The following is a 12,930-nucleotide window of genomic DNA, read 5'->3' on the forward strand; positions in this document are numbered from 1 at the left end:
AGCGTAAGGTATCCCTGCCCGCGGCAGGGGGGTTTGAAGTAGATGATCTTAAGGTCCTTTCCAACCCTAACGATTCTATGATTCTATGATTCTACATAGCATAAAGGGCATAGGACAAACAGATAAGAATGAAATTAGAATCAGCTTTTGCAGTGAGGGTAGTACAAGCCAGTCCCAAAAGTCACACAGGAGGTGACTTGTCACACAACTGAAGGCTGAACTCTAGAACTCTGTGCTAAAGCCTGTTGAGGTTGCTAACCATTTATATGGATTCAGGGGGACACTGGACAATTTAATGGAATAAATGCCGGTCTTTACTGAATAGCCGCATTATATACTGAGCTACTATGCTTGCCCAATTCTTGCATTTTTCCCTCAATATGCCTTTACGTTTCTCAGAAACAACTGAGGGCTTCACAGACAGAATCTTTTTTGATCTGTGGCCATGTGCTTTACATAATATTGTATTTCCTGGTCTATAAGAAACTTTTGCAAATAAATGTTGAATGTCAACTATAAGAATAAGAGCATTTGTTGTGTTTAGTATGATAGCATGAATTTAAAACAAGAGGACCCTGAAGATAAAGCTCAGCCAGTGAGTTGAGCGGCAATTTAAATATTTGAATATATCTTACATAAAACAGGAAAAATAGGTAAAATTTTTTTTATAAAGGAGAATTAAACTATTATTTGTCTTTCTGATCAAATTTCATTAAATAGTACACTGTGAAACAAAATACAAAATGAAATATAATCTTTCGTAAATAGGTAAAATCAGTTCTGCTTTGTGGTTAAGTTGAGCTTGGTAGCTTTGCAACAATAGCAATGGGTAAGAGCTTTGTGGTAGATGACAGTGGAAAAGTATCCTAGGTAAACATTTTACAATAACCAGCTAGAACTGAAATAGTGTTTGCTGGCAGGACAATGGGACTTTCCAAATCTAAAGTTCAGCCCAAGAGTGAAGTGAGGAAGAAGATGAGGGAGAAACGACCACCAGGGGTCCCAAAGGCCACTACCACATTATTGTGCGTATGCAGGAGGAATTTTCTAGAAGAATGATGTCATGTATAAGTAGCTTTATGAATCTGCATGTAATGTAATGAATATGTATGTTTGATGGCTATATAATCATGGCTTGTTTGGTGCCCAAACAAGATATGCTCGGATGAGCTATCCATCATGTCTCCCAGTGCTGCAATAAAGAATACCTGCTTGTCAACTTAAACTTTGTTGGTAAGTTCGGAGTTAAAGACTCTTTAAAGGTATTGATAAACAATTGTCACTGCATCAAGTGGCTGGTGCACATAAAAACTTTAGCTGTATATCTGCAAACTGTACATTTGCAGTCATGAGAAGATGCTGTCAGAGACTATAAGTGTGATCCTCCATTTATGAGAGCATTGAGAGTCTTCTGAAGTGGGTAAACAGCAGAAGTGAGCTGAAGACCCACATCAAGCACAATAGTCTTTTAAGCTTTCACATTCTATCTGATTTTCTTACTGTACGGGTATAGCAGCTGATGTTTACATGAGAACTGTGTACGAATTGAGGCTTGAGGTTCTGCAACTGAGGTTGTGGTGAAAAATTAATAAAGTGTAGTGAATGCAACTCTGATAACTGTGATAGGCTGATGGTGGGAGAGATTGGGCTGTCAGGCAGAGGCTTGATGGCCCTTAATGCTGCCCCACATGGGTGGAAGAGGGTGATGGGAATGTTTCATGGTTCTGTTCTGCCCTTGCACAAGACCCACAGCCCTTGAACAGCCTGCCTGAAAGTAAACATGACCCCACTCTGCAAACAAGTCGATGGCTTGTTTCTCTCTCCTGCCCAAAGCAGGGATGTTTCTTTGGTAAAATTTGTGCCTCCAACTGTGTCAGGTGATACCTTAGTGGAACTAAGCTTAATAATTACTGATTGTTTTTTTCCTATATGAGCTTCATTAATCATAGGGTAGCTTTGGGGTTTAGCACTCCTGGAGTAAGTGAATTTATCAATAGCAATTGTAAACCTGTATTTCCTTTGCTTCAATAAGCTGCACCATTTGTGACTCCATAATCATGAAAGTTCTTATTGAATGTGACCAGATATACAGTGGTGAACTAGTGATAAACAGAAATTAAGCCGAGCTGCCCCCCAGCTCCTCTGACATCTGAGGACTGACTGAAATACATTGGAAAGTATTTTCTGTCAAATTTCTATACACTTAAAGGCAGGTTATAGAGGAGAATACAAGTAAAAAGCATTGGGTGTCTTCATTGTTATTGATATCTCTCTGGAACTTCACTGAAATATCAGGGGAGGAAGTCAGGTATCACAAGTTGCCAGTGCAAGATCTGAAGCTATCTGTGAGCTTTCAAGTCCTAGAAATCAGGGGCGTATTCCTCATTTCAGTCACTAGGGCATACAACCACTACTCAGATTCTGGAATCAAATAATTCAACCAGTATCTTTTGCAATAAGTTTATTCTTAGCCCCCTTGAGAGAGAAAATGATATTTCTACATGTTTTAAAAGGAAACAATGAACGAAGTCTTCAAATGGTTTGTATATTCATGTTAAATAGAGTGATATAATGAGAATGAATTAATTGTAAAACAGTGGACCTATATTTTATTTTGTTTCACAAAGCCTGGACAAGTTTTACGTTTAAAACCATATTGTATATACTTTCAATTCAGCATCTTGTGGCTCTCAGCTATGCATAGGTGTTGGCAGTTGTGTGTTGCTTTTTGCTGGAACAAAATATTTATAATTCATAAATGCAGGAATCATAACATTTATATAGCATGTCTGGAACAGATGCCACAAAAGGCTTAATTAAATTTAAGAGCATAAAATTATAAGGTAAAGCCAAATGAACAAACCTTAAGGAATGATTTAAACCCTGCAACTGAGAGCCCAAGAAATTAAGATGTAGGTTGAAATGCATATCAATGGGAAGTCACGGGAAAAATACAGTCTAGTAATAGGCAGAAAAAAAATATAAGAGCAATTATTAATATACATCATCTTGTATTTCGTAGTATCTAAAACACAAGTTCTCCCTAAATAGGTGGGAACCATTTCATATTCTATTGAAATGCATATTATAATATGCTTTTAATTTGCTAACTCCTTTAGTGGCAATTATTTATGATGAGACTTAAACACACCATTGTTATTGGATACTGTAAAGTGGGGATATACAGCCAATCATGCACACAATTATAACACATGCAGCTTAGCATAAGGTAGAATATCAGGGTCTTCTAATATATTTGTCTAAAAAATAAAAATTTTATCTGAAGAACTATTGTGAACTGATTCAGCTTGCTTCAAATGAGCAGATTCCTAACCCCTAAAACCAACATGAGTAAAGAACTGGCCCTTAGAAGGCGTTGGGAGTCTTGTGTGACGAGCAGCTCTTCATGACCCAGCTTCAACTATGCGCTTGAGCTGAGAAATCCCCTGTGTGCTGGGCTGCATCCTCAGAGTATGAGCAGAAGGTCGAGGGAGGGGATTTCCCCCCCTCTGCTACACTCTGGGGAGACCCTCCCTGCAGTCCTGAATCCAGCTCTGGGGCAACAGCACAAGAGGGATGTGGTGCTGTTGGAGCAAGTGCAGAGGAGGCCATGGAGACGCTGTGAGGGCTGGAGCAGCTCTGCTCTGGAGACAGGCTGAGAGAGCTGGGCTTGTTCAGCCTGGAGAAGAGAAGGCTCCTTAAGGGGAGACCTTAGAGTAGCTTCTAGTGCCTAAAGGGGCCAACAATAAACCTGGAGAGGGGATTTTGGCAAGGGTATGTAGGGACAAGCCAAGGGAAAATGGCTTTAACCTGACAGAGGAGAGACTGAGACGAGATCTTAAGCAGAAGCTCTTCCCTGTGAAGGTGCTGGCACAGGTTGCCCAGAGAAGCTGTGGCTGCCCCATCCCTGGCAGTGTTCAAGGCCAGGTTGGATGGGGCTTGGAGCAACCTGGTCTAGTGGGAAGTGTCCGTGCCTGTGGCAGGAGTTTGGAACCAGCTGGTCTTTAATGCTGCTTCCAACCCAAACTAGTCGTGGATTATGTGATTCTATAAACAACGTCTTATCTCTAATGGTACCTATTTGTGCATTTATCCCAAACAGAAATGAGGTTTTTTTCAGCTTTCAATGTTGACCTGCAGATTGCATTAGACGGCCATTAGGGGTTAATGAACTCATCGAGCTGAATAGTACAATACCTTCCTTTCAAATCTTCTCAGCAAAAACTTACTTAACTTTCGCAGCCTCTGTGAAAACTTCTTCGTTTACATTTATTTGCTATTTCTGTGTACACGAACTTCCTGTTTCCAATGTTGGCATGGAAGTAATTAACAAGGTGCAATTTGAGGAGCTCTTGATGGAATGTTTCCATCTTAATAATTATTATCTCAGCTTTCATTGACCAAGTAAGCCATTTCTCTGAGGTTTCCAGGTTACTAATGAAGATTCAAAAGTCTGAAATAGCATATATGAATTATTCAAACTTGGAGTATGTATCTGTCCTGTACTGTGAGCTTGTTTCACCATGCAAAAGTTGTGAACTGATATCAGGGCAATTTTGATATAAGATACTAGGAAGAAACAGAGCTTTGAGTAAAAGTAAACATTAATAGTGTACCTTTCAGTTTCTCTTATTTTTAATCAGATGATTATTGCAGCATTTTTTAGACTGAAGAAAAAAGCTGTGGTTTCTTGAGTTACAGCTGCAGCAGAGTTGTCTCACAGAAATACAATGAAGAGGAAGCAAAGCAGAGATGTGTATTTGCTTGCTGAAAACAATACATTGTGTGTCAATTTTGATTCGGAGAAAACTCCAGGGACAAACTTGCCAACAAAGTTTTCAAGCTGACAAGCAGGTATTCTTTATTGCAGGGATAGCTCCTCCTAACGTGTGTCTCCCTAATTGCCACACAAGCCGTCCTTTTATAGCCACTGGACATATATACATATTCATGAGGCTACATATGGATTACATAATTTTCCAGAAAGTTCCCCGTATGCATACAGAATTGTGGTGGTGGTCTCTGAGGGTTGTTTACTTCTTCCAACAATCTTCATCACTTCTGGCAGCCTTTGAAGCATGCCCAGTAGATGCTCATACCAGTTTAATTGGTTCATTAGCACCAGAGACACAATAATCCTCCTATCCTCCTACTTATCAGTTAGTTTAACTGTAGCCCAGTACCCCTGTGGTTCACAGGTACTCCTTACCCCTGTGTCCTGTTCTTCTAGACTGTTCTTCATAAACTATGTCACAACTATAATGATTTATCTTGTGAGAATTCTCTGTATGTTCTCTAGCTGTACTCAATTTTTTTTCTCTGTGTATCATGCACCTCAGTAATTTTCCATTGCTACTGTTACAAAGCCATCAAACTTAACATTACTTAAAACTAATTCTAAAGGTTTCTATATTCCATTTTGTGATTTTGTGCCTCCTTGTCTCAATTTAAAAAGCAATTATCTTTTTTAGGACCTTTTGCTCTTGTTTTATGTCACTATAAATATTATCTGTGTTCCAAGTGATATTTACACTCTTCAGAGATCTGAAAACATAGAACTTTTTTTTTTTTTCCTGTCTAGCAGTTGCATGTGCTGTCTGTCATTCTCCCTGTTTTCCTGATAGTTGTTTTGAGACCAATTTGGGTTTAGCAAAAAACCACAGCAATACATAAAGGATAGCAGTTGCATGTGTTGTCTGTCATTCTCCCTGTTTTCCTGATAGTTGTTTTGAGACCAACTTGGTTTTAGGGAAAGACCACAGCAATACATAAAGGATTCAATTTTTGTGCAACAGAAATGGAGATGAACAAGTTGGTCTAGTAGAAGCTGTCCCTGCCTGTGAGTAGGGGTTTTGGAAATAGGTGGTCTTTAAGATACCTTCCAACCCAAACCATTATATATAATATTTAATATGAAATTCAAGATCACAGGAAAAATATCTGTTAACAAGGCTTTACTCAGAATAGACCCAATGAGACACATTGTGCTCTACAGAAGACAGCCAACTGTGAAGTCTAAAGTACTTGCATGTCTCTCATGACATTTGGATTATGAGGGTGATTGCTGAGGCTGTGCTCGGCCTAGATGCGTATGATACACATCACCGTATATTGATATATAGGGCTGGACAACACATGTGCAAAGATATTGCCAATGCCAGTGGTTCCAAAGCGCTGGCCTCACCTAGAGCAGAGGAAGTGCACTGCAAGTGAAGTGCAGTGGAGGCCCTAAGTAAATACATTCAAATATGCTTTTCAAGCGTCCTAAAGGACTGTGGACATCTGTAATCCTGTAGAGGCAGACTCAGAAGCTCAAGAAAATGAAATTATTTATTCTAAGTCAGAAGAGAATTGTGTATAGGATCTCCTCTCTCTGCCGCACAGTCTAACCACATCTTTGCCTTAACGTCTTTTCTTATAGTACATAAGACAAGGGGAACATTGTCTATAAAAATTCCATTCTAGAATATTTAAGCATTTTGATTCATATGAAAATGTATTGACATCCCAAAGACTGAGGTCAATCTCAGCATTCTCCCAGAATTTGGGAAAATGCACTACCAATAAACAAAACTAAGCTTTCTGTCAAATCTTTCACACTCAAAAAAAAAAAAAAACCAAAACCCCAAAAAAACCAAACAAACAAACAAATAAAAAAAAAAAAACAACCAAAAAACCAACCTGCACAGCTGTTCATGGAAAAAACTAATTCTCACCACTCACTGTTGACCTTTCTACATTCTTTCTCTAGTTCTCTCTTCTTTCTCCCTTTTTAGTTTACAGCAGGGAATCCAAGTGCATTACTAACCATATGTTAATAATTTTACTTTAAATATAGCAATCAGTGATCTGTCCAGGCATTTAAGGTGCGATTAGACAATTATCTTCCAGGAGAAGACAGACAGGCATAAGCAACTACCACCCCAATTTTGTATCACTTACAAATACAGAGCTATATTCAACTATATTCTCTTCCATGCAGTACATTATGCCCAACAGTCTAAAACTGCACCAGTTTCAACCACACTTAGAACAATTAAATGCTTAGAACAATTTTTAAGCCAAAATCTTTATAAGAAACATAAGTAAAATAAATATTTGTGCTACATCACATACAACCAAGAACACAGTCTGTATCTCATTAAGCACTATGAAAAACTGTGTACTTATGGGAAGAGCAGCTATAAGGTCCTTCTGTGGTGTTTCACAAGTGCAAGGGGAGCAGATCCCTGCCTTGACATCAGAGACCTGAAAAGCTCTAAGCTTATTTGCTCATTGCCCTGAGTTCTGAGATGCACTGATACTGCCAAGGCAGACCCAAAGAGCACAGCCAAACTTTCACCATTTGACGTTCAGGAATAACCATAGGGATTGATTTGGAGAAAACTCCAGGAACAAACTCATCAACAGAGTTTCAAGTTGACAAGCAGGTATTCTTTATTGCAGCACCAGGAGACACAGGGGATAGCTCCTCCTAACGTGTGCCCCGAATTGTTGTACAGGTCATCCTTATATGGTCACTGGGCATATTACATCATTTTCCAGAAAGTTTCCCGCACGTATACAAAAATGTGATGGTGGTCTTTAAGGGTCGTTTTTCTCAACATTGTTCATAACCAGCTTAATTAACATTACACAGATAGCAATCACCCTGTCCTTCTACTTACCAGTTAGTTTAACTGCTCTCATCCTGGACATCTGCTAGTCCAGGATACTCCCTAGTAGATGCTTACACCATCTTAATGGGTTTATTAACACCCCAAACATAGCAATCATCCTGTCCTTTTACTTATCAGTTAGTTTATCTGTGCCCACCCTGGACATCTGCTAGTCCCAGATACTCCCCATCCCCAGGTCCTGTCCTTCTATTCTGCTTTTCTCACACCTTTTGTGCTAAGGTCCTGAGGGCCTGAAACTATGTCAACTGCCTTCAAACACTGCAGTTATTTTCCATTACAAAGCCATCAAACTTAACATTACTTAGAACTGATTACATTTTGTACTTTTGTGCCTCCTTGTCTCAGGATCATAATAGCAAGACCTTAGTTAAATTACATGCAGAAATCACTTTAAATTATGTTCCAACATCGCTCAAAGTACAGGACCAAGGACTTTCTGGGGTTGCATGACACAGCAAAGAGGAAAAGAAGTGAACTGGGTATTTTTTGCTGGAGAAATTATATGGGAATAATAGAAAAGCCTTCACTTACAGCAGACAAATTAGGATATGTTACACAAACCATTTATACATACTTAAAGAGTAATAGGAAAAATGCGGAATTTGAATTGTTACTACTTCTCTTTGTTTTTATTGCAGAAGAGCCTAAAACGAAAAGAAAATTTTGGGTTTAGCACAGAATAACATTAAGAGTTTGCCAGCTTTAGTAACAACTTTTAGCATCCAGTGCATGCATTTGATGAGATTTCCTCACCCCTTTAAATTTCAAATTTCTTTGCATCTACTATTTTTCCCTTTGCATCTATTTTTAGTTACTCTCTTTCAATCCCATAGCCAAATCACTTTTACTTTTTTGCCGAAGTATATCCAAGTAATAAGGAGAAGAGCATATAGATAAACAAGTCATCAGTGTTTTTAAAACCAATTTACAAAAATCAAATTTCTAATGTTTGGTTTTGTGCTCTTTTTCAGTAAATAGCCAATCACTTAAATTTTACTGACAAAAATGTTAATAAGGAGCAGATTCAAATGTCACCTGTGAAAATGGAATTTTGTATTCAGTCGCATACATGCTTAACAGAAATATCTCTGTTCACAGGTACCCAAAGACCAATTAAATTAAAAAGAAGCTTTATAACTCAGGGCAGTAATTCTCATTCTCTTTCATACAGAAGCTGATGAGCTTTTCCTCATCATTGTACAACATTTGGAAGTAGGCAGTGGTGTTAGCGTCGAGACAAACACATAACCACCGGGATTGTTAGAGAGGGTGAAGTTTTTACAATAAAATAATTATATAAAATAGTAGAATTGATTATGTTTGAGAAATTTATAAATCAATAGTGAGGTTTTGTATATTAGAAAATGTTGTAACTTTGCAATTTTGTATCACGGCTGTTCTGTAATCAGTGTTGCAATGATATGTGTATGGGTGGATTTAGAAAGGTATGTACTAGAGACTATACCCAAATGGAACCTATGCATAAGGTAGCCAGAAGAGCATACCAGAAGCCGATAAGAAAATGCTAGCGTCCACACAAGGATTGGGATATATCCAAGTAAGGAAAAGGTCCTCAGGAAGACTTCTTACTTCATCTGAGGAAGACTCCTTACTTCATCAGGACGACCACCAGAGGGGGCGACGCAGGCGCAGAAGAGGCTGATGTCATAATAAACTGATGTAGCAATCTTTGATGCATATGTATTAGTCAATGATGTAATCTGTGTTGAGTATGTATTAGTTACAAAATTTTTAGTGTATAAATTGCGAATGCGATGTAACGGGAATCGGAACCAGATTTGGGTGCGTACCCCTGGTTCCCGGCGCCTCAATAAAGCACCTCATATAACCATCCCGGTGGTTATGTGTTTGTCTCGACGCTAACATTTTGGCGACCCAGATGGGACCTCGCGGGCATTGCTGAGGTGGATTGCGTTTCGATCCTGCTCCAGCTGGCGCCGAGAGTTCTTGGAGAGCTATTGACCGCGACCGACCTCCGCTGTTCACGACGGACCTCCGATATGGTAAGAAAGGTGCTTTTTGATCTAGGTTACGGTACCGACTTTTGGTAAGTGTATGGTATTGACCTTTGGTAAAGGTCTGGTAAAAAGCCTGCCTGTTACACGCAGCAGAAAGCTGTGTGTGTGGCTGGCTAGTAGTAAAGCCTGCCTGTTAGACGTGGCGAAAGCTGCGCTTGGTTGGGGCTAGAGAGCTCTCGCGGTAAAAGCCTAGGCGCCGTCCGTTATACAGTAGCGAAAGCTCTGCAGGTTCGGCAAACGTGGTTTGGTATTGGTATTTATGCTGCAGGAACAGCATCGGTGTAGATAAGTGTTGTAACTTAGTATTTGTTGTACAGGAAACAAGTTTTCCTTAGGATTTGTGGTACAAAAGGAGACTCCTTTGTACTCACAAGATGCCGCCGATTCCCAAGTCCTCTCCACTAGGCTGTTTGCTAAGCCATTAGAAGGAAGGGGGATTTGGGCAAAGTATGCGGAAAAGTAAATTGATTGATTATTGTAACATTTGGTGGACACAGTATCAACTAGGGGATCAGGAAAAGTGGCCTGAAAATGGGGCTCTGGAATATAATACTATTTTGCAACTAATGTTGTTTTGTAAAAGGGAAGAAAAATGGGATGAAGTGCCGTATGTAGACCTTTTCTTTACTTTAAGGAATAATAAGGAGTGGCAGAAGTCTCGCGGGATTTTAGTTGTTAAAGCAAGTGCAAATGAACAATGTAAAGGATGTGTTACTGAGAAGAAGTGTGTTGGATGTCTTGCTGTAGAAAACAGTTTGCAGCACCAGAAAGATGATGAAAATCTTGATTTGGCAGTGGCTCCGCTTGCACCGCTAGTAGCAAAGGAAGAAAGGGGGGAGGAGAATGATAGTGATAATGGTCTTGAGAATGAGAGTGATTGTGATTGCAGAGAGACAGAGATTCCTGCTACTCCAGTTTCACACCGAACTCGTCAGAGGGGAGAATGGAAAAAGAAAGTGCAGACTCAGGCGTCTCAGGCACCTAGTGCAGTGCTTGCACCTTTAAGACAGGGAGTTGGAACAGAAGGACCTGTGTATGTTAAAGTGCCCTTTTCTCCTGGGGATTTGGTTATCTGGAAACAATCAGCAGGGACATATAGAGAGAATCCTGATAGGGTAGCCCGTGTAATGAAAATGATCATTAAAACCCAGAATCCAGACTGGGATGACATCCAGGTGCTTTTAGACACCTTCATGGATTCAACAGAAAAGGAAATGGTGTTGCGGGCTGCAAGAGAAAGGGTCCGGGAGGATATACGACAGGGACTGTTTGAAGGAAATGTAGATCAAAATTTCCCTACAGAAGATCCAATGTGGGATTATAACACGGCAAGGGGAATGAGGAATTTGAGAAGGTATCAAGATTGGGTGATTGTTGGAGTGCAGAATGCTATGCCTAAAACAATAAATTGGTCAAAGCTATATAATGTAAGGCAGGAAAAGACAGAATCACCGTCTGCTTTCCTGGAAAGACTTAAAGAGACAGCAAAGAAATATACGGATCTGGATGTGGAAACTGAACAGGCTAAGGCACAATTGGCTTTGATCTTTTTGGGGCAGTCTCAGGATGACATTTGGAAGAAATTGCAGAAACTGGAGGGAGCAGACTTGCGAAACTTAGACAGATTGCTAGAAGTGGCTTGGAAGGTGTATAACAATAGAGAAAAAGAGAGTTCCAGGAGGCAACAGCAAAATCTATTGGCAGTGGTCCGGGGAGAGAGCAGGGCTTCACTAACTCTAGGGGTAGAGGGAGAGGAAATGCGCGGGGACGAGGACGAGGAAGAGGATTCTATAACCCGAGTACAGGAGTAAATGTGGAAAGAATAGGATATAATCAGTGTGCAAACTGCAAACAGGAGGGACACTGGGAAAATGAATGTCCATTAAGGGGAAGAATTATGTCTCCAAGGAACCCTTTTGTGGGATTGGAAGTAGCTCAGGCAATGGTGCTGGGGGAATATAATAATCAAAGCTGACTAACCGAAGCAAGAGTTAAGGAGCCCCTTGTGAAAATACAATTGGGAGAAGAAGAAGTAAAATTTTTAGTAGACACAGGGGCTACCTATTCAGTCTTAAATGACTTACACGGAAGGTTAGGGAAAAAGACAACCACAATCGTAGGGGCCACAGGGAAGGAAGAAACACGGCCGTTCCTACAGCCCCTAGACTTGCGATTTGGGGGAAAAGAGTTGACACATGAATTTCTGTATATGCCTGAATGTCCTGTTCCTCTTTTAAGAAGAGATCTGTTAGCTAAATTGGATGCAACAATTATTTTTGAAAATGGTGAATTAATAATGCAGATTCCAGAATCCAAAGAGGGACAAATTTTGGTTTTAAAAGATAAACCTATTGCTCGAATCCCGGAGGAGGTAGAACAAGCTGTAATACCAACAGTTTGGGAAACAGAAATTCCAGGAAAATCAAAAACTGCTCAGCCAGTAATAGTGGAATTAAAGGATGGAGCTAGGCCAGTAAGAGTTAAACAATATCCCCTGAAATTAGAAGCAAGATATGGAATTATAAAAACAATTGAAAAATTTTTAAAATAACAAATTTTAGAAGAATGTGAATCAGAATATAACACCCCAATTTTTCCAGTGAAGAAACCTAATGGTGAGTACAGGTTAGTCCAGGATCTGAGGGCCATAAATGAAATAACAAAAGATATCCACCCAGTGGTTGCAAACCCATACGCATTGTTAACATCTGTGAAGGAAAAGTATAAATGGTTTACAGTGATTGATTTAAAAGACGCCTTTTTCTGCATTCCTCTTGACAAAAGTAGCAGGAAATTGTTTGCATTTGAATGGGAAAACCCCCAGAATGGACGAAAGACCCAATTAACATGGACCAGACTCCCGCAGGGATTTAAGAACAGTCCAACTCTCTTCGGAAACCAGCTGGCCAAAGAACTGGAAACATGGACCACTCGAGGAAAAATACAGGTACCAAGATCACAATATCTCCTATTGCAATATGTTGATGATATCTTTACTGCAACAGAACAGGAGTCATTGTGTATAAAGGTAACCATTGAGATCTTAAACCAACTAGGCCTGAACGGGTATAAGGTCTCAAAAGAAAAGGCGCAAATTGCATGCACAGCTGTGTTGTACTTAGGATGTGAAATTTCACAAGGGCAGCGAAAGCTGGGAATAAATCGCATAGAGGCAATTTGTGCCATTCCAGAACTACGGAACCTACATGAGT

Source organism: Pezoporus wallicus, unplaced genomic scaffold, assembly GCF_028554395.1.
Source record: "Pezoporus wallicus isolate ANWC-B61680 ecotype Strahan unplaced genomic scaffold, APGP_CSIRO_Pwel_v1 contig_7013, whole genome shotgun sequence".
Taxonomy (NCBI): domain Eukaryota; kingdom Metazoa; phylum Chordata; class Aves; order Psittaciformes; family Psittacidae; genus Pezoporus; species Pezoporus wallicus.